At 40.8% G+C, this 19,454-nt stretch overlaps 1 protein-coding gene across 2 annotated transcripts in view; it reads left to right on the forward strand.

Annotated features, from left to right (window-relative positions):
* The first annotated feature begins 11,196 nt into the window (after window positions 1-11,196).
* nexmifb (neurite extension and migration factor b) overlaps window positions 11,197-19,454 on the forward strand; it is a 51,762-nt gene continuing 43,504 nt past the window's right edge. Inside the window, exon 1 of one of the 2 annotated variants that reach the window (XM_069171622.1) lies at window positions 11,197-11,512. The gene's annotated coding sequence lies outside the window, so the exon portion shown is untranslated. Of the gene's footprint in view, window positions 11,513-11,780; window positions 11,894-19,454 lie in introns of those variants that run through there. The other variant, XM_069171621.1, reaches the window with a different exon arrangement.

Here is a 19,454-nt window from a genome sequence, read left to right on the forward strand (position 1 = left end):
ATGTTCAAAAGATCCAATATTCTAGCAAAAAAAAAAAAAAAAAAAATCAAAGATTAGAGAAAACCCGCAAAACCTTAAAAGCAGATTTCTGTATTTGAACTTTGTTCCTCTCTTCTCTCCCAGTAATCATCTGACAACCGCTCAGATTTATCTGTTGTCCCTGTAGATAAAACTATATAAACTAGCTCCACTGGCAGCAGCTACAACAGCGACGTGATGCTTACACACTGATGCTTCAGTATAAATCATCTAATGATGTCATAGATAATATATCAGTCAGAGGGACCAAAGGAGAACTTTTACTTAAATAATTTGACTACAGTTTGCTGCGAACACTTCTGTACTTTTAGTCTTGTAGGATTTTGAATGCAGGATGTTTACTTGTTATGGAACATTTTTACATTGCTTATTTGTACTTAAGTAAAGGATCTGGATATTTCTTCCACCACTGGTGATAATCAGTGAGCTCTAGAGGTGCTACAAGGTCGATTTCCAGTCATTGTGGTAAGGTAAACTAAGCTGAGCTAAATAAGTACTAGCTGTATCTTAATGGGCAGACATGACTGAGAGTTGAATCAATCTTAATACCACTCTCGACCAGAAAGTGATTAAATTCCCCCAAATCTCAAAGCATTCCTTCTAATACCTGGTAATTTGACTTCTTCTAGCCTCTAAAATTATTCCAATTAAACAATCTGAAAACCGAAGAAACAATATTTTCTTTAAATGGATTATGCAAATTGGACAAGGAGTCGTGAGTTGACTGTTGTTAAGATTCACAAGCTGCAGAACACTGCAGGAAATATTTGCAATACTGGATTTGCATCATATTTGCATTAAAATCTTATTTATCAAGTATTTAATTGATTTTATTACCCAAATTTAAAATGTCGTAATTCAGAAACTTTACTCTGATACATGTATCTTAATACTATATTATTATTAGTCCTGTTATATTAAAGGACCTGTCGATTCTGAGAGTTGCTTTAATATTTACAGTTCAATACATTTAAAGTGTATTCATGAAAAGCAACATTAAAATACGCATCCCTTGATTAATTATCAAACTACTTGTAGATAATAATCCGTGTCGCCAATGACAACAGTCAAATAAATTGTTTTAGATTTTGTATTTAGCGTGGCCTATTATTGATCATTCGTCCACTGAAAACAAGTGGACAAGAGCTGTCATAGAGGCTGAAGCGTTTAAGCTGTGAACACAATAGTGACACTAACACTGTCTCATTGTGTTCATTGTCTGGTGGACAGAATGACAGTGGATCCCCCCTCAAGAACCCCTGCAGCTCTCTCGATCCTCCTCTGGGACCAGAGACATTAGACGACACTTTCTGTGAGGCCTTTCGGCAGGATTATAATTGAAACCGACAATAACAAAAACATTCACATAACGTGACAGAGCCGGCCCCGCTGCACCGCATTGTGATGCCTCCACCACCTCCCGAGGAAGTCACACATTATAGATGAAAGTAGACTTTGATAAAGCCCCGCTTAAAAGGAAACCAACTGGATGATTGCTGCTTGGATGGGTCTCCTTTCATGCGTCAGATGTCCAGGCAGATGAGTTGATGTTAATGGTGTCCCTCTAATCTAACCCCGGAAGAGATTATGAGACTATTCATTAGTGACTCCCAACAACGTTCAGCTGCTGCCCCGAACAGGTTATTCGCTAATTATTCAGCGAACATAACTCACCATGATCTGCCCGGGTTCTCTGAAGAAGCCTTCGATGTTACACAGAGCTGAATTTTTTTTGGTGCTTTTCCTCCTCTTTGCTGAGGCAAAGCTTTGTGTGTGTGTGTGTGTGTGTGTGTCTGATACAGTCAAGGACATAACACTCTCAAGTATTGAAGTTACCAAGCAATTCGAGATTGACTTACACAGTGAGGGTGTTTGCTTTCTCTCTGTCCATGTTCAAAAACTGAGTCACTTAGTCTTTTGTTCAATGACCCCTAATTGTTCTGTGTGGCATGCATGTGATTAGTACTATTGTGAGCTGTTTGTCTGCATGTTTTGAGGAGGTAATGAGGAAGCCATTTTCCTGTTTACCATGCAGCTTTCTCCAGGCGCAAAGGAAGGCAAGCACACAAAGGACTCTAATAATGTCCTTAATGTGGACCGCAGCAGGAGTCAGCGCCAAACACAAACCACGACCTTCCACTGAAGAAGAGATTTTCAAAGAGCCTGCTGCTGATATACACATGCCTTCTTTACATGACTATATCTTATTACCCTGCACGGTGATTCAGTGCTGGATTTAATATGGAGATGCTCCAAACACGCCCAAAGAGCTGCATCTGTGGTCCCATGAAAGCTGTTCAGAGTGCACAGGTGATAAGAAGGATTCAACCACACACGTCAAATCCCTGCTGACCCTTTCTTGGCCTGTTGCTGAAGACCTCTGCGTTTATTTTCATCCTGATAACAGTCAGAGCAGCCTGAGACTCAGGGCGATCCCTCTGCACCAGACAGTCAGCTCGCTCCCATCCCACTACAATGGAACGAGGATGTGGCCAAGGGCGTCTATGCCTTGATAAATATGCATCGGTGCCTCAGAGAAGATGTAGTTATTTCCACCGTTTTGTGTGGGAGTGTAAATTTATGTGCGTAATCCCTGTGTACTATATCGATGCTCCTGGTCAAAATGAGAATGAATATTCACACATGCATGCACCGGCGCACACACAGCTGGTCCTTTTAAAGTCAATAAACACAGCTATGATGGCAATACCGTCTCTGCTCATATACAGTATGCTGCAGATGATGCAACCTCTGAGCAGAGCCCAGATGATCCGGGCCACACATTTGTAATATGTTTGCTCGCTGCAGACTCTACACTTCTGAATCTCATAACAATTTGAATGTTGTTTTTTTTTTTTTTTTTATCCTCATATGCTAAAAAAGCTTTTTCTGCTTTTTAGCACAATAAAAACAACTGAATATTTTCTACATCTAATCATAGAAAGTTAAATGGGTGTTCTCTTTGAGGGTAATTGTGCTGTATTATTTTAAAAGTTAGGACTCCATGGGTTCGTAAAAGTGGAATTGTGTCTTTCGGCTCTTTCTTTTCTATTTTTTGCAAAAACTATTGTTGCTACTGGCAGGTAAAAGCTGTAGGACTTTATGATGGGAGATACTTCAGGGGAAAATACAGTCTAAAAATAGAATTTGTGCGGCTTTTAGGTTGTGTTCTTTCACTGTTTTTGAAGGGCAATGTTATCACTGAATTGTTTAGAAAGAAAATCAGAGCATTAAGACTCGAGTTGAGAATGTCATCAGGTGTAACAAGTTGACTGACACTGAATTAGTGACTGAATCTGTGGATATTTTAAATGTAACTCTTCAAGCTGTGAGTCAGAAAATGCCCCATGTGTCCCAGTAAAATAACGGTGACTGCTGTCAAAGAGTCCCACAGGAGTTGTTCCATTATTCACTGTCTGGCAGCTCCGGGGTTTATATCTACATGACATCATCATCGCTACTGCCTCTTTGTAGGCAAGAAACATAATCAAATCCATAATGTTAAACTAAAAACATTTGATGGTAATAAATTTAGGAGAGATCATCTTTTCAGGGTATTAAATCTCCAAAAGAAAGGTTATGTCAGGAACAGCTTTTCACTTTAAAATGTTACTCATAACTAACAGAACTGGTAATACATGTACAACTTTTGGAATATCATTAATATAAGAAAAAAATAATTAAGTAGCCTACATTTACTCAAGTAATGTACTTCATTTACTTGTACTTGAGTATTTCCCATTTAATGCTACTTTCAACCCACTTCATTTATTTTACTTTTAAGATGAAGACTTGACACAAAAAAATAACATGAGCTTTTAAAACACAACACAATATTAAATATTAAACCAGTGGTTTCCAACATTTTTGGCTTCTGACATCTTGAAAAAAGCTGTGTGAACTCGAGGTCTCATGCCTATGAGCTGTAAACAGCTCCACCACATACTGTTCTTTTACTCTTAACTTCTCACATGGTTTGGTTTTAATAAATGTTTATAATTCAATATCTGGGCAAAAGTCAAAGATTAAAGAAAAAGTTAAAAAAAAAACGAAAATATAATTTAACTATTATTATTGAACTATTATTCATTTGACGAACCCTCACATTTATTTGCTGTCCTTGTATAAAAAAAAAAACCCTGTAGTTTAAACTTGCTCCACCTGCAGCAGCTACAACATGATGCTTCACTATTAATAATCAAATGATTATTTAGGGTTACTTTTAATAGTAGTTTTACTTTAACACTTTAACTTGTAATGAAGTAGCTGAAAGTAGCCTACTGGGTCTAAATATTACTTCCACTGATCATGAAAGTTTCTAGTTAGGTTTAGTACGTGTGTAATCCAGCACTCGCTCTGAATTTGGTAAAAGTAAAGCTTTGAAGCTGAATTAATGTGCTACAGTTCAGGCCCTGTCATATAGTCTTAAACTTTAAAATGGAATCACACGATTCACCATCTCAGTGCCTGAAGTGTGCTGGTAACACTCGTCGTCTATGCAGTACCCGCACCTCTACATTTTACTGTTGCACCAGCACTTCTTATCAGCCGTCAATACTTTTTCTGACCTCTCCATGTTACGCTATCTGGGCGATTCATAATGGACCCGTATGAACTACATCACCCAGCGGGCACTGCGTGTCGCTCACCTGTTCCGGGAACTCGCCCGCGTGCATTTCCCTGTCGGCGGCTAGCGTGAGCAACGTCACGTTAACCGTACAGTAATGTTGGGCCTGGCTCCAGAAGAGTTCAAATAGAACACCAACAGAACCAGACGATGACACAGCAGAGCTACGACAGTCAAATCCTTGACGTAGCGCTCGCGAACAGCTGCAAGTACAATTCAGTTTAACTTCATAACATAACAGACGCCATTTCTGTCAGCATGTGAACATCTCATTCATTAAGAACAATGTTGTTTGTCACCCCAAAAATGTGTAATGTTTGCTGAATTAAGCTGAAGTCAAATATTCATTTACAGGAAATTGTTTCGTAAGAACTCCGGACTGGATTTCCTCGTTTCAAAAATAAAAGCCCTCCATTGAAATGGCAATCCCTCCAGACTTCCTACTCTGTTCGGCCATAGGTTTTAAAGATGCTGTAAAGCAAAGTCCAAGATTTGCTTCTCAATTTATTATATACATGTGAAATGAGTTGCTGAAAGCATGTGCAAAGCTTTTAAACTTTGTCGCACTGAAATGTGGAGTTAGACCGTTGAACAGTTTCTCATCCGTCTTCAGCTCAGGGTTTTTTTTAGGCGGGGCTAAAACCTAACCTATCTACATCACAACAACCTATCTACATCACAATAACCAACTACGTCACAATAACCTATCTACATCACAATCACAGACTGTTTATATAACCTTCTGCGTGGCTCCTCCTCTCACAGTGAAACGATATAAAAGCCTGGAGCTCATTTGCATAAGAGTTCATCCCACTGGACTTCAGTTCTACTCCTGCTGTAGTCAGATTGTTATTGTACATCAGCTGGCTGCTACAGGACGTCTCCCTCCACCTGCAAGTTCATCTTTCCTGGAACAAGAACCTCCAAAGCAGCGCTGCATCGCTATTTAAATGTCCTACTGATGAAGAAAGGAAAAAGAGGTGGATTGATTTCATGAAGAGCTAAAAGAGACTTTAGGATGAACACCAACAGCCTCTGCAGGGACCATTTCACGGTGGATAGTTTCAACTTGGACCGGAGACGGACCGAGTTCACGGACACGCCGCTTCTCCTGCAGCGCGGAGCCGATCCGAGTTTCACCCTCACGGCCGTTCATCTTCCGCTCGCACCGGTACCGTCCACCGCCGCAGGCCGTGTCCGCAGCCGGATCGCGCCGCCGGACCGCCGGCCGTCTCCGCCGCTGCCATCGGCAGTCTCGTCCGCCGCCGCCAGCAGTTCACCACTCAGCATAAGTTCTGTGTGCTTGTTATAATTATACGAGATAACTTTTCCACAGTAACTCTGCTATATTTAGTCCGCGGTGCAAACCGCTAACGTGATTTTACTTGATGAAGAATAACTTTATTTTGGTGAAATGGGAACTAATGTGCTAATTAGCTTCTATTGAGCTCGTAGCGGAGTTCAGAGGAAAATGCTCCGAGAACCGCGGATTGTTTTATGCGTCTCAATGTAGCTCCGATAAGAAACTATAATATATGTAACTCTATATTTTACATGTCGGGGTGATGGTGAACATGGACCAGAGGAGATCTAGTCCTCACGATTAATGAGGGTTGTTGTTTTTGTACTCCTGCGTAACGTTACAATCAGCGACCCTCTCGGTTACATGTACCGGTACCGGTACCGGTCCGGACAAACGAGCCCGACTACATGTGCAGGAGGCTGCAGAGAGCAGGTGGAGGTGGAGGAGGTGGTGGAGGTGGAGGGACATCAGTGAAAGAGAAAGACTGTCGGCTCAACCTGAGCAGGTTCAAAGTTTGAATTGACTGATATAATGAATAAGGAATTAACATGTGATGTAATGAATTGATGTGATATAATGAATTGACATGTGATATAATGCAGCGTTGTTCATGTTGCAGTCGTTACAGAACTAAATCAACTCCTCCGCTCTTATTATCTCCACTATTGTAATGCAGGTGCGTTAGAAGTAGTTGGAGACTCACTGTCTTCTGTCTCTGGTGTCCAGTTTGACTCCTGTGTTACAGCTCAGGGGGACAAGCTGGATTTATATGCATCTGTATGTTTCACTCATTGGACAAATAAATTCTGATTCTGTTCTGTTTTCCCAAAGCAGGCTGCTCTGTCCACCAGAGAGACAGAGTACCAGTGGGACATCATGCATAAAGTCACCGAGAGGTTGGATGTCAGACGGACCGCTTAGTGGGGAAAATAACTGCAGCCACAGGACTGTCATACTGAACACTGAACACCTTCCAGCGAGTGGGCGGGGCTTCAGCTCCTTCAGGACACGCCCCCCCAGTCTCAGAGCAGAGAAGACTGATGATTTTCTCAGGATTTCAAAGACTAATTTAACAAACTTGTCGGAGTTTTTTTTCATTCAAATTTGGATGGGTAGTTAACAACCCATACTTCTGTGGTGTGATGAACTTAAAACTCATTTTCATTTCTACTTTACAGCATCTTTAAACTAGGGCTGTTAATCAGATATTTAAAATGTTTGTCCCCGTCATTAAATTAATTAAAATGATCAATAATATATCTTAAAAGCCTATCTTTTATTCACAATGGAAATTAGGAATGTAGGCTTATAAAATGTTTTGCTGATTACATACACACTACAACATGTGAATATGGGTGGTACTGGCACTTCTTTTTTTTCCACCTCAAGCATTGTTCACTCTGAACCTGCACATGCATTGCAGGTCTGCTATTTGAATGGAGCTCAATGCATCTCATACAGAGCTTACAAATCAGACCAAAGGGCCCCCTCTTAGATTGGTTGGTCAGGCACAGACAGTGATGCTAATACAAAGATGGATTCACGCAGGTTACAACTGTCATAATCTTATTGGAGATTTCACACCGACTGTCAGACCTGCTGAGTGTCAAAGCCAGAAAGTTCAGCATTTACATTCTGTTCTCAATGCATCACAGCCTTTAATTTTACATGGGCTTTGGTACCAGAGTTACCTCCTGTTGATTTATTTAAACTTTGAACTGTGTTATGAAGAATGTAAAATATATATCTGTCAGTGCTCCCGTCATTTTATACAGGCGAGGGATAGTTTACAGGAAAGGCCTTGACATTAACTTTATTCACCATTTGCTTGGATTTCAAGTTCATGTTTGACTTGTCACAGTTGTTCATAAACATTTGATTGAAACTCAGCTCAGTGACTATTGATGGAAACAATATAATAAAACACAAAAAAAATAACGTGGTGCCTAAATCAACCACAATAAACAAATAATTAATACTGAGAAGAGTATTTGATCAAGTGTAATAATACACACTGACTGGTTGTTAGAATACATCAAGCCTATTTACTTTGTCAGCAACATGAATAGAACTCTTGGTTTACAATAGGAAGAACAAGGAGTGTACATATGAATCACAGCCGAAAAGAAACATTATTGAAATTCACAGTAAGCTACTGCAACTCAGAAAAGGTATACAGTGAATTTATTCCACAAATGATGTAAAGAGAATTGAGCTGTTTGGGTGCAGCATTAAATGAGCTCGTCAGTGAAGTTGTTTCACTAAAATACAGAAATGTCGTCGTCGAAACGTTGTTCTTTGTTTCTGGGTCTTGCGTACCCTTTTTTCAAATTTTATATATATATTTATATATATATATATATAAAATTTGAAAATGATATATATACATATATACATATGTATATGTACAGTTGATACATTTAGTTAGCGGGATATAAAACCTGTTAATCATTTCCTGCAAAAAATATATATCTTATGATCTCTTATAAGAGTGAGATCATCTTTGGTGATCAATGCTTGTTTTAAACCGATGCTGTCATCATCAACCCTTTAAAGTCCGAATTCAAATTACAACCCAAATTGTGTGCATTTATTCATTATATGTGCAGGCAGAATTTAAACTTCAGTGTGAGTTTGTATAGCCTAACATATTATTTCATGTTAAATTCACCGTACTGCGGTACTGATTACTTCTGTTTACGGTAAAGACGTGAAGAAACTCTGCAATTAAAGCAGCATGAAAATGTTCTGCTCTTGTCAGCTTTGAGTTTTGTTATGAACTTGTTGTGATAAAAGGAGCTGGAAGCTAATTTATGTCTTTCTTAAAACCATCTGTAACAATGACTGCAGCTGAAAAGGTATTTTAAGAAACGTGGATATAATTTCTGTTACTATGGAGTCACTATGGAGATCATTAGCTTCGATCTTGCACTTTACATTTAATGTGAAAACCTAGCTAATGAAATAAATGCTAACCACCCATTTCCAAGATCATTTGCATTGTGTGTGTGTGTGTGTGTGTGTGTGTGTGTGTGTGCACTCAGTTATATATAGAAATGGTAAATCAAAACATGGCTATGAGCATGCACAGGCAGAAGAACAAGTTCAATATCATAGGATCTGTCTTTACATGTGGCATCAGTAATAATGTGTGTGCGACCCAGCTGCAGTACAAGGACCGTTTTTGTCTCTGTTATATCGGAGGTCATTACAGCTCAATTGTGAATCCAAACAATAGGAAATAAACTATTTAGTTTGAATAAATTGTTTGTTTCAGTGGTTCTGTTTCATTGAGCATTACTATGCAGGTAGATTACAGAGACCTTCACCATGAAGAGCCTCATGATGTCTTAGTATTTATATCTAAAGGTAAAAGTTTAGGGATAATAGACCTGCAGTAATGTTAGAGTTTAAACAATTTGATGAATTGATAAGTTAAATAACTAATTAATAATTTATATGATTTTTTAAGGGTTTCAGTTCCTCAGATGTGAATCATTTCTTTCAATAGTCTCTGTGCTGTTGACAGCCGAAGCTACAGACATTGTTTTCAGGTTGTCCTTCTGTCCCACTCTCGTGAAAGTGATATCTCAGTGCTTTGAGGGAATGGTTTCAAAAACATTCACTTGGACTCGAGGATGAACTGATTCATTTAAATGTTGGTGGTTTAAGGTCACTGTGACCTCACAAAACATGTTTGTGGCCATAACTCAAGAATTATTTTAACAATTGAGAGAAAATTTCAAACAGATGTCTAATAGGATAAAATAACTGATGACATTTTATACCCAAAAGATCAAAGGTCAACTTCACAGTACCATCATAATGTTCTGTAAAAACTCCATTGTTCAACACCATAAGTCGGGAACAGAAGGGCCGATTGTGACTGCATTTGAACTTACGTCAAATACTGAATTAGTGCAGTATCGGTGTCCACCTTGAAACTGTTGTGACTGTTTAGATCTTCTGCGCTGTCGTGTTGAAGATGTGTATGAAACATCAACGTTTTAGAATTTGTTGCTTCTTTGCAGCAACATCCATATTTGAAGCATCGTCTATTGTCATGACCTCAATTTTGTGTGCTATTTTAATCAGCTTTATTGGACAAATTCCTTTAAAGTCTTTACTACATATATTATATCTCGACAGGCATAAATGTAAATTGCAATTTGACTATTCGACTTAGGTCTACATCCACGAGGCGGTAGTTGTAGTTTGTGTTCTTTTATAGTGAAGTCAATTAATCCCTCTGGGTTATAAGCTGTTTACATAAATGTCAATTTGAGCTTTAGGTAAATGTCATGAGAAACACATGCTTAAACAAGTGAACAGTTAATTACCTGGACGATCGGGTTTTGTCTGTAAAATATTAGAATTGAATAAAAGATACAAACATTTCCATCATCAAGTTTTCAGAGCCCGAGGTGAACTCTTCCTATGTCTAGTTTTATTAAACGTAGAGTCTAAAACCCAAAGATATTCAATGTACAATGATATAAAACAAAAAACAGCAAAACAATATATTTTAGAAGATGAAAAAGGGACATTTTTAAATTGGCACTTGACTAATCATAGAAACATTATTAAAACCGCCGTCAACTAATCAATTCTCTATACTCAGATTAAAAAAGGTGAGTCAATTGGCAATCAATTGTTTGACTCAGTTTTCAGTAAAAAATACTTAACATTTGGGGATTCTTTGTCATTTAATAGTAAAAAGAATATGATTTTTGGACTGTCATCTTTTGGAATTTCTCATCTTGGCCTCTAGAAAATTACTATTTATGAAGCATTTGTCAGTATTGTCTGACTTTTAGATGACACAGTTAACCAATGAATTGATACAACAATTAAATGATTAGTTAAAGACACTGTCGTTGCACACCTAAAGATTTGTGCCCTGGATATAAGCAAGAATGAACCTTAACAAGTATAAAGAGAGCCACACTCATACCCTACTTTTTGCTTGTGTGTAGCCTGACCTGTCTAATGTCTTTAAACACTAATATAGAAAACATTGTGGAGTTGTACTTCTGGACTATCTCCCATATATTTCATGTCATATTTCTTCTTTCTCTTCTTTAGTTTGCACATCCAGTTAGAGAGAGAGAGAGAGAGAGAGAGAGAGAGAGAGAGAGAGAGAGAGAGAGAGAAAGAGAGAGAGAGACCCCCACCCCCGAAGTCTATCCAAATATTGCTTCCAGTCCGGTACGCGTTGTGAGTGGGCCTATCATCCAGCACAGGCAAACATGAGTAGCCTATTCATTATTCATGTCATTGCAGTTGCCCTGTTATGATACAGTCCTATTCGGAGTGGGCTACCTGATTTGCTCAGCGCGTCCGTCAAAGCAGTGCGTGGCCCTGCGTCGGCTGGCTGTGCGCGCTCATAGGTCGGACCGAGAAGAATCGGAGGGGGAGCAAGCAAAGTGCGCGCCTACGAGACTGCGCGTCGCAAGGAGGGGGAGAGGTCCAGCTGCAAAAAAAAAAAAAAAAGGAAGAAAAAATACGCCGTGACAATGGCAACATCAAGCATCTCGTAAAAGGTAGATAACAGGCGAAGGGGCGCCGCGAATCGGGAGTTTGAGAGGCGACGGCCCCTGTTGGTCCCGAGAAAAGCGGCGATATTAGGACATGCTGGCTGCCCTATAGCGCGTTTCCTGGAATACGAATTCTTCCGTAATTGAAAATGGAGCGGCGGGGGAGAAGAGAGTCGCGCTGTCTCCATCATTGAGAGGCGCGTCCACCTGCTATTACTGGAGGCCCGGGCTGCTGCTGCTGGTGGTGGCGGGGAGGGTGGGGGGAACATGCAGGGGAAGTGTTTGCATTTCGGGGGGAAGACGCATCTCTGATACTGTCCAGAGCAGCTGAGAAGGATCCCATTGCGACGGGGGAAAAAACGCAGTTTGGGCGCATACGCTCTGGAGGTAGGCAGTGAAAACGTTATTATGCTGCTATTCGGCGTGCCGTGTGTATTTGAATAGGGAGCGAGCTCTGTTAGGTATGCACATGACAGCTTGATTTATACACACACTGATTTATATCCCTGCTTTACCTGATTTGGTCTGATCGGACATTTTATTCAAAGGGAGAACACACCATGCATGCGGTGTAGTAGCAGCCCTACCTCCTTGGGACAGCTGTCGTAGCCTACATTCATTCGTCTCTGCTCCATCGACCTATTCCCTGCGAAAAATACCCCCACTTACTTAAAGCACAAGCTCTGACCTATTCGCTTAAGGCTCAGAAATTCAACACAAATACAGATACCACGTGTGGTTGTTCATATTGAAGCCAGTTACCTTGCGCTGTTTGTATGTTTTGGAGAAAAACAGTGGCCTCTGGACGTCATTTTGAATCAACGTTATGCATCCCGAGCAGTACTGCCCCAAAATGAATAAGAAATGATAAGGGAGAATAATCTATAGTCCAAACTAATGAATGATTCATGAATGGGCTATTGAAACCTAATGGGATAACACATCATTTTACAGCTAGGCCCCTCCTGTGATATGGCGAATAAATGATTCATAAACGGTTTATAAGCACAAATTCTTAAAATTGGCCTAAACATCACCACAACAGAGCACACACAGGTGCAGCAAGGCATGTGTGAATGCCTGCACTGTCCGGTCACTAGATCAGTAGCTTACTGTGTCTGTGCTCTCCTTTTAAGGATGCTTCATGACAGATGTTTACTGGATGTCCCAGTCACCACACTGCAAGCCAGACAAGCCATTCTCAAAAATAATGAGCTCCGGCCCATAATAAGAGCCTGTGTGCTTGGTTTTGTGGAGGTGTAACTTTGTTTGAAATAGGATTTTAATTGGATTAAATTTTAATGAGCTAGAAATTTGCCTGGCTGATGTTTATTGGAATGCCTTGTAAAATGGGATTTTCAAATAAGAACTTGGCAAATTTATCGCCACAGTTAATGATCTGTACAGCACACAGTTATTGACCTGACATGACTTGGTTTGATTTACGTTTTGAAGCCTTTGAAGCCAACTTGACAGGGTGCTTTTGACTTGCTGGGTACTTGTTGGAGTATTTGCTTAAAGAATATGTTATAATGTTAAAGTGTAGGGATTTAGGGGGCAGTTATAGGGTGAGCTGCTGGTGAAAGGCCCGTCACTACCCTCTCCTTCTCCAATGTGACGACAGCATTGGAAACCAGATGGAAGGCCATGCATTGATTGAGTCAAAGAGAGCCTATAAGAGGGCCAAATTGAGTTGACACGTTGATGTGGGTGTCATTATCATGTGTGACGGCACAGTGTGCCATCGGGCCCGAGGCTATGGGATGTGTGGAGGGGTGAGGAGCCTCCTTGCTCAGGCCGCCCTGGTCTTGTTTGAAGATCATAGCTGCGGAAACTATCGTACCATATCAGTGCTGTCTTCGTTCTGTGATGTGCCACCAAGCGTGCCATGGAGATTTGTCTTTACGTCATTTGCCATTCACATCTCCTCCTGGTCAGTCCTCATTGCTTTTGTTAAAGTGCCATTTTCTGTTCAGTTTAAATTGGGTGAGAAATTGAGCCCAATGACACATTTCAATACCATGGCTCTGTTCCACAGTAGCAAGGACAGCGCTGGCAGGTTTTCTGCAAATGTGTTTAAAATGCTATCTGAGCGTTATGTTGCAGCAATAAAAACCACCAGCTTGTGTACATAGTCTCTTATCTTCCCCTGTCCATGTGTGCTCTGTGGTTTCTCCTCGGCTTCAGCCTTAGGCACATGTGTTGGGGCCTCTACATGTCTCTCAATTGGGAGAGTCTCAGTTATACACAATGAGCTGATCCTCATCAATCATCCTTTTTCTTACAAGTGAACATAGTATTCATATGTGAGGATCATGATTCTGATTAATATTTTACGCCTTACATTTAATGATGACTATAAAACCGGATAAAGAAGAGAAGCAGCAGCATTAGGGGCTACACTGCAGTATCACAAACATTCATCCTCTACCATTGATTCTTTTTTTAGTAGTTAGGTGTTCCCAGATCTCTTGAGTTTACCTGTTCTGAGTGTTACAAAAGGCAGAGTACAGGTGAGAACATCTCATTAAGTGTACATAGAGGCCCTTCCTTGCTTGTCTGGAGCCCTGCTGTGTTTGTGCTGCAGTTTTTTTCTGCAGAATGTGTTGCTACTGTATAGAAGCACCTCTGTCTTAGTCTATGTAGACGCATGCTGAGCCCATCGGGACCTGCTGCAAAGCTTAAGCACCCAGTGTTTATGCCAGGCCACTGTATGCAGAGGCCTGCCGTGTGGATCCCGGCCCCTGTGTTTGGGTTGTGACATGCTGGCTCTGGCCCAGTGGAGGCAGTCTTTCTCTGTGCTGCTGAGTTCTGTAATTAAAGACAGAAGTAAGTCCAGGGGAGAAGGCCGGGCTCTGATTGCTTTTCATGGCCGCGAGGAGAGAGCTGCAGCGTGTCCTGAGGGACTGAGGCGCTGCTGAGCTCTTTGCTGCCTGCTCTGCCCCCCCAGACGGGAGCTGTTCCAGGAAGACGCTCACATTTGTACTCACATGCTACTGGCATGCTCGTGTGCACACACGTAAACATACTGAAACACATTCAGCCTCACACACACGCACACGCACACACGCACACACACACACACACACACACACACACACACACACACACACACACACACACACACACACACACACACACACACGCATGAACTGAAACACAAATATATACACAGTGGCTGAGAGAGGCAAAAATTACATCTGTAGCTGACAGGCAAACTGTGCTAATCTACTTTAAAGAATGCCCTGTTTTGGAAAATATGTGTCAGTGTGAGGTGTAAGGCGCCGAGGCAAAACTGTTACAGCGCAGTCATGTAATGAATTAAAAACAATACAATCAGAAAGACGTTAAGCATCTCACCCTTGATTGGCTGCTCTTTGGCATTGACGGAGCAGTTGATGTCTGTTTGGGCTAAGTGTGGATGTGAGCAGAGGCTGCCTGTAGTCCACCCCCCACCCCCTCCCCTTTTTCACTTCCAAAGCAGCATCAGCCAAACCAACTAGGGCTGCTCTGCACTGTGAGGGCTGAGCCAGCATGGACATGCTCACATGTAGGGTCTGGGTGGGCCCCAGTGCTTTTAAAAAAGATGAGAAAAATGGCCTTGGCACTCTCCTCTCTTTCTGTGGATTCATTCATGGCAGCTGGCTGGTTAAAGTACACTGAAAGTTTAAACCATCACATGCCTTGCAAGTCCTATCAGAGAGATCAGGAGTACTTTGAGGATAGGAAGTTTCAAAAAAAGAGAGAGAGGAAAGCATTTTGGATGCTATCTGAATGCCAAGTTCAGCCATGTTCATGAATTAGTTCTGCCAGGATAATTAAAGTAATGCATCAGGATTTCACCCATTAACAAATAAAAGTCCAATCAAACTGGGGTCTATTAAACCACTTTTCACATTGCCTACTTGATCTCAATATGTAGGCTGGTGGCCACCGGGGCCATGACCACGCAGGCTTGACGTTCATAGCTCATTTCCTGCTTCCTCATCAGACCCTTATATTGCAGATGGATAGATAATGTGAAATTTCCCCTGTTCTGCTCACACTCTCCTGGGCCCCCTTGTATTTCAACTCGTGGGATTTTTGAAACAGATAGTGAGATGTGATGCAAGGAAATTTAAGAACTGGCTGAAAGAGGTGAAGATTTAATGCAGTGGACACAGGTGCACTGACATGAATGGTGTGAAAGCGGCATATTCACAACATGACTCGGGAGGGAGGAAGCTATATGACAGGGCTAGATTTTAATTGGTTTCACACAGTGTGCTCCTATGTATTGTTCCCTTTGTAATGGCACACACAGTGGCAATAACAGCTCTGGTTTTTGTTATATAATAACACTAATAGATTCCCCTTGTCTGCAATGCCCCTTGTCTAATTTGAACGTGTTTTTTTTTAGATTCCTCATGTTAAAGCCGTAGGAGCCCCATATTTATGTTACACTGGATGTGCATACTGTCAGGATCCTGAACACTGGGATACTAAGCCACCTTCATTAGCCTTATTTTTGATTTGGTGGTTGGAAAAGGGGTGGTGGTGGGTGAGATGAAATAAAGGGGTTGATGAAGAGAAAGGGACCAAAACATTGGGTAGGATTCTCTGAGAGGAAAAAGCAGAGAAGCTGCATAGGAGTGTGGGGGTGGGGGGGTGGACATGGTGGGAAGATTAGAGGAAGGGCTGGACAGACGGAGGGAGAGGGGACAGAAAAAAGGGAGAGACATAGTTACTGTTGGTGGTGGGGGTTCAGGGTGCGTCTTTCCAGTACAGCCAGTTGGAACAAACAAACAATCGTGAGACAGACTGTGTTGTTTCTAATGGGAGAGAAGCTCGCTGTGCCCTGGATGTTTCCCTGCACCTTTCATTTTCTAAATGCTGTTTTGTCTGTTCACCACTTAACAAGCCACCAGTGCCTCAGAAAGAAACCACGCTTTATTTGCTGCTGTACATAATTACCAGCCATTCAAGACAGGCTTGTTTGCTACTCTAAACGATGTTGTGAATTTATGTACAAATAAGAGACAGGCTATATTTTGTTGTAAATCTTTTTACTGCATACAAGTTGAGTGTTTTAAAATTTACAGCAGCGCGAGCATTCGCTCGAAGATTTGCTGTAATTCATTTCACTTTAATTGTGCTGCTGTTTGTGGAGACCGCGCCATTTGTGCCCTAATCAGACATTAGTGATAATTGAATTGTATGGCTATTTTATCATAAGTTGTGGTTGATGATGTAGAGAGAGCAGAATGACAAAAGCCTGTTGAGCAGATGCAGTAGTTTTCTCTGTCAGATAGTCAGCTGACGAATAGCGCTTTACTTTTCATTTACCATTGCATGCCAGAGGCAAAACATAATCCATGCGCGACACATCCAAGCAGAAGTCAAATGAGAAATGTTTTTGAATATCTTAACACAGAGGATGTGAATTGAATTGCATACATGAATTTCAAGTTGGATCTGACCCTGATCTGTTGGATGATGTTGCTGATGATACAACAGCATGACTGCTATTCTACTACGGGTAATAATTATAATCATTCACAGCTAGTGGTCCTTGTCACAGGAGTGGGGCACAATGGAAATAATAATTAGGACTTCTAATTTCAGATGCATGGCAGGAGAGTGTATGAAGTGTGTACTGTGGCTCTTTGACTTCTAGGATGTACAGCTGTGTGTATACTTAGTCATTTCCCTGTGTGTGTCAGCTCCAGCATGCCTCAGTAAGAATTTCTGCTGGCTCCAGGTTTTCTTCAGCTTTGTGACTAGCTATTTCTCACAGTGCACACAACACACACGTCACCCTCCACACACAGACATATTGAATATTTTACATTATGACAGTGACCCAGTCTTTGCTGTCATAAACAAGTAACTAATTGTAGCATAAAGATACTTGAAGGGCCAGGATTTCGGCTTCACATTTATTCTGGGCTCACCCCTGACAGCAGCGTTCGGGGACATACTGAAGCTCTGTCATGCGCAAATAGACATTTTTCAACTCACTATCTCTCAGTGCTCTTCTAACCCATTTCCCCAAGTCATCATTCAGCGACACTGTCAGAATACAGCCCACATATATCACAGTTGAGCCAGTAAAATGCTCTCCAGAAGGAGTCAAATATGCACCTCAGTGTAGCCGCCACTGATAAAAGAGCTAATTCATCATTTAGTCACACAAAGCCTCAGAGATTCTTTGTAATATTTTGTATTCTGTTGAAATTCAGGATTTGTGGATTTGCCAAATAATCTCCAGGCTTTCTGTGTGATACCAATGTTGGTATTTAGCTACGTTTTTATCACATTTATTTTTCAATTTATGCACGTAGAATTTCATCTTGATTGGCTGCATGTTTTTCTGATGCCAGAGACAAAGAAAAATGGAAGCGATGCTCAACAATGCCATAACACTATATGTATCTCATCTACTTAAATTAATGAGCATCAGAAACAGCACTGAATGTTTGGTCTCAGTGTTTTTCCTTATTGGCTCATCATATATCTTGATCTGAATCATTCTTTACTGCATTTTAAAGTGTGGTATTTAATTGGAGTGAACTTGATGTTTCGTTGCTTTGTTGTAAAACCAGAGCTGAAGTAATTATTAAATTAATAATTCACAGAAGAATTATCTGCCGCTATTGTAACTGTTTACGTTCTTTTTTTTCAAGCAGAATGGCAAAGAATAGTCTGACATGTAGCTCCTAAATTGGGAGGATTTTCTGCATTTCTTTGACTTATTTATTAGCAAACTCACTATTTTAATTTCTTGGACTGGAAGGGGTAGTCAGCGGATAATTAAAATAATCCCTGGTAGCAGCCTAGACAAAATTTAACTCTGAATTTGAGATGCTTAGCTTGTGTTTTGGAAAAATAAATGAAAGTGTTCTGTGAAAAGATGTTATATTACATTTGTAAACATTGGAATTGGTGCCAAACCCCCAGCAAATGCTGCTCAGGTGGGCTATGAACATGCTATATTTTATAAAGTGCATCTTGGTACATCTGATACCAGTATACAGTATTTTAAAGAGAGATTTATACATTTACACATTTACAGCGACTGGGGAGTAGATAAAAAGTTACCTTTGATATCTGATCTTTGAAGATATCCTGCTAATTATGGTAAGTAATGATGTAAAGTATGTGCTTGTTCCTCAGCTATACAGTGTCCAGTATTATTATTGTCAGTGTGAGCCTTTTTTTTTTTTTTGCCTCTATTATTGTTCCATTTCTGTCACTATGGGCTAAATACTTTAGGATCATCACAAGACAAGGTATTTTCCTTTTATATTCAAATGACGCTGTGTGTAACCTGCTCCTTTGAGATCCGTCTCTGAGGTGTGTGTGTATGCTCGTGCATGAGTGCACCTTTTTGCCTTTTGTGTGCACTATTTGGGATTTACTTATGGTTTATTTATGCCGTTAATTCCATTGAGAGAAACTCTTTTGTCACGGGAGAGCCAGTGTACAGTCTGCATGCATACTTTATAGCCATATGATCTAATAGGTTTAAAACCTGCTATCAAAGATGTATGCTGCTGCAGTGTTTTGGCTCGAGTGATGGGGCCTCTGGAGAGGTGGCGTATCTATGTGCATTGTGCATCGTGTATGCACTGCAGTGTGCGTATGTGTGTGTGCATATGAATTATCTGTTTTAGGGGCAGCCAGTGGTTTCAGAAGCTCTCTGTGCTGACTGTTAATCCCAAGGCACTATGAGTCTACCTGGATTTAGTGACCTGACAGAAAATTAGCAATAACAAACACTGTAGCACACTGTCTGTATCCCTCTCTTCTGCTCTTACAAATCTGCCCAAAACTATTGCGACTCCACAGTGAACGCATGGCAGTCCGCCAAGCATTTGGAAATATGAATGTGTACGTACGCATGTGCACATGCTTATTTGGCCCCCTGAGCTTCTCTGTGGGCACAGAAGTTGTTTTTTTTGCATGC

This window comes from Embiotoca jacksoni, unplaced genomic scaffold (genome assembly GCF_022577435.1).
Source record: "Embiotoca jacksoni isolate LCO1_2020_lvr unplaced genomic scaffold, fEmbJac1.0.p SCAF_5, whole genome shotgun sequence".
Classification (NCBI taxonomy): Eukaryota; Metazoa; Chordata; class Actinopteri; family Embiotocidae; genus Embiotoca; species Embiotoca jacksoni.